The 3688-nt window shown below is 43.1% G+C and overlaps 1 non-coding gene across 1 annotated transcript; it reads right to left on the minus strand.

Annotated features, from left to right (window-relative positions):
- Positions 1-503: 503 nt before the first annotated feature.
- Positions 504-721, minus strand: LOC120376576. The gene has a single exon (XR_005587434.1). It is a non-coding gene; the product is annotated as a small nucleolar RNA U3 (small nucleolar RNA).
- Positions 722-3688: the final 2967 nt, after the last annotated feature.

Raw genomic sequence — 3688 nt, forward strand, 5'->3', positions numbered from 1 at the left:
ATCGGAATAATCCCATAGTGTAGACATACCCTGAGACAGCTTTAGAACCCTCTACCCACTATACGGCCAAGAGACAGCTACTCTCAGATCCTGTGTGGATTGTCTGATGGGCTTGGGGCCAAGAGCAAACTGCATACCCCCTGCCAGAGCAGGAGAAGTAAAAAATAGGGGCTTCCTGAAAAATGGGAAGGGAAGAAGAGAGAAGCGGAGAAGCAAGTGGAAAAGGAAGAGAACGTGCAGACACAGGACCCTACCTAAATTCTTAAATAGATTACAAGAAAAAAGAGAGAGCAGCATAAAGAAATTTAAAAAAAACTTTCAGTAAGTACTGAATTAGAAACCTTTAAAATACCATTTTCACACTACCTTTACTTTTTTTCCAAATTCTACCAAATCAAATTAAGACTTGCTACTAAACAGAACTGCACAAAAGCTTTAAATAAATTCAGATAACAGAAAAAAAACCCAAAACATTTATTTTTAAACTTGTTTTATAAGGACTAACCACTCAGTCTGTGTTTTTTTTCCTCTCAATTTCCCAAAAGGAACACAAGAACACTCATCAATAGCAGATAGCAGATGCATTAAAGCACCACTATCCACTCACTTCATGCTCAGAAGAGAACACTTTAACTCCTCATCGTGGTTAGCAAGGTCAGACACTTTCAACCATACTTCTCTAGTTACAAACTATAGAAATGATCCCTGAAAGTACAGTCTTAACAAACCTGTGCTCGGCTACACACCCAGGCTAATGTGCGCAAGCTTTCTTCCCACGGTGAATGTTTTCATACAACAGGTTTCACCCCCAGAGAATTAAAGACCAAAAATCTAAAACCAGGTTCCCATTTCATTAAGCACAATTGAGACAGCTTTAGAACACTGTCCATTAGAAGATGTTTATGTCGCTATTTACAGACACACACCTCCTGATTAGCATGTGGAGCTCCTAGCAACTAATCAAACCCTCTTGCTTTGGGATACCTCTCACAGGCTCCTCCGTACCACATGACCGCCTGTCAGGCACAGACAATGCGGACAGGTCAGCCCTTTCTAGCATGCTCCGCAGCAGTTTCTCTCTGGCTTGCTCTCAAATTCATCTGCACTAGAAGTTTTTGCAGGGTTCTATTTTACCGGTGATACCTGCACTAAATCAGTGGCTCTCAACCTTTAGAGACACCTGTACCCCTTTCAGGAGTCTGATTTCTCTTGCATACCCCCAAGTTTTACCTCACTTAAAAACTACTGGCTTACATAATCAGATGCAATATTTATAAAAATAAATCACTTGAATATAAGTATTGTACTTACATTTCAGTGTATATTATAGAGAACAGTAGAAACAAATCAATGTATGAATTTTAATTTGTTATGAATTTGCTAGTGCTTTCTATGTAGCCTGTTGTAAAACTAGGCAAATATCTAGATGAGTTGATGTACCCCCTGGAAAACCATTGGATACTCCTGTTTGAGAACCACAGCACTAAATCACCCTTACTTTTAGAACTGGTGCCACTTGACCCAAGGCATTCTGAACCATTTCAGTGCTAGTAGACAGTGGCAACACAGCTGCACTAGGTCTGTTGTTTCTCCCTGCACAATTCCCACTTGGAAAGAAGATATCTTCTGGTCTGACCCTATTTACTATTGTGAGCTGCATAGGCAACTTTCTCTGTGTTATGTGAGCAGAATCCACACACTATATACTACCTGTATGGCCCTGAGGATGCCACATCGGCCGCAGCTGCCGATTGGGCCACAAGTTGAGAATCACTAGTCTATAATTTTGCAAAGTCCATTGCCACAGGCTTTCCCCCCCATGGCTGCTGTGAGACAAGAGCACATGAAATTCATAGCAATATAAATATGAGTGAAACTACCCAAATATATTTACATAAAAACTAGACAGTCTCATTTTAAAACAAAGAAAAACACAGGCCACACAGGGAGTGGGGCAAGAGTCTCCAATGATTTATACCCTCTCCTACCCACCATTCAGCATAAGAATTAACCTAAATGGATCATGACTATTTACATAGAGCATCTTTCTCCTACAAAGCAGAATAAGACAAAAGGTTGAGGCTGTTCCCCTTCACATTTGAGGGGGAGGGGAGAGGAGAAGAAGGATTTAGATGCTCAATCCACTTCAGATTATGAAAGAAACCAGACTATTAGGTTAGGTTCCAGGGAATTTTTTTTCACCAGACAACAGAGTATAAGGTTTAAACAAACAATTTAATACTGATACACAGTGATGATGATTGTGAAGCTTGGTTGAGGTAGAGGAGTCAGAGGGTGGGATATTTCCCTTACTGCTAAATGATGAACTAGCAATTGGCTGAGCCCTCAAGGGTTAACTCTCTCACTCTGCAAGGCAGCAGGAATGGAGGGAGATATGCACATTTCCCTTAAGTACACTGCCTTGTTAATTAGATCAGCTTGCTGAGACCCCAGCTGCTGCAAGCTCTCTCCCTCCTGAGCCCTGCTCTATGGAAGGTAGGGTAAGTGGGGTGCAGGAGCAGGGGGTAGGGGGCACCCTGACATTAGCCCCCCCTTTCTTCCCTCCCCCCAGCACAGCAAGCAGGAGTCTGGGGGAGCAGCTCCAAGGCAGAGGGCAGGAGCAGCACATGGCAGTGGGGGGAGGGACACAGCTGAACTGGAGACAGCTGCAGCACAGGGAAGGTCGGGGAGTGGGGAGCTGATAGGGGGCTGCCGGTCCATCCTGGTCCCAAGCCCCCCTCAGCTAGCTGCAACGGGCTGCTCTTCCTGCAAGCAGTAGACAAAGCAGGGGGCTGCCAAACAACATTAGAAGGGAGCATTACACAACTTTAAATAAGCATTTTCCCTAATTGATCAGCAACATAACGAAACGTTAACCAGGCCAACTTTAAGTGAGGAGTTACTGTAGGAGGGTTTAGGTCAGCTCAGCTACGTCTCTCAGGGGTGTGGATTTTTAATTTACCTCAGACAGAAAAAAAGAGAGTAACAGAAAAGAGAAGAAATAAGATGGGAAGGAAAACACCCAGTGGGGCATGGGAGATGTTGACATATGCAAATCCCTCATGTAAACCCCTCCCCCCCATGCCCTTCATTGTCTCCTCCACCCATTGCAGGGTTCCCCAGTCTTTCTCCATGGCAGGGGTTCTGTGTGTTTGATTCCACCCATAGCAAGGTCCTCCATTCTCCCCAATGGCAGGGGCTCTGTGTGAGCCGCTTTTCTCCCCACTCCACCCTCTACTCACTATACGGCCAGGAGACAGCAACTCTCAGATCCTGTGTGGATCATCTGATGTGCTTGGGGCCAAAAGAAAACTGCATATCCCCTGCCAGAGCAGTAGGAGTAAAAATATAGGGGCTTCCAGAAAAATGGGAAGGAAAGAAAAGAAAAGCAGAGAAGAAAGTGGAAAAGGAAGAGAATGTGCAGACACAGGACCCTACCTAAGTTCTGAAATAGATTACAAGAAAGAAAGAGATGGAACAGCACAAAGAAATTTAAAAAATTTTTCAGTAAGTACTGAACTAGAAACCTTTAAAACACCATTTTCACACTAAATTTACTTCTTTTCCAAATCCTACCAAAACAAATTAAGTTTTGTCATTTAACAGACTTATCAGCAAAAACTATAAATAGATTAATGTAACAAAAATACAAAAACATATTTTTAAACTTGCTTCATAAGATCCCCTC

The sequence above is a fragment of the Mauremys reevesii genome, linkage group 12, assembly GCF_016161935.1.
Source record: "Mauremys reevesii isolate NIE-2019 linkage group 12, ASM1616193v1, whole genome shotgun sequence".
Taxonomy (NCBI): domain Eukaryota; kingdom Metazoa; phylum Chordata; order Testudines; family Geoemydidae; genus Mauremys; species Mauremys reevesii.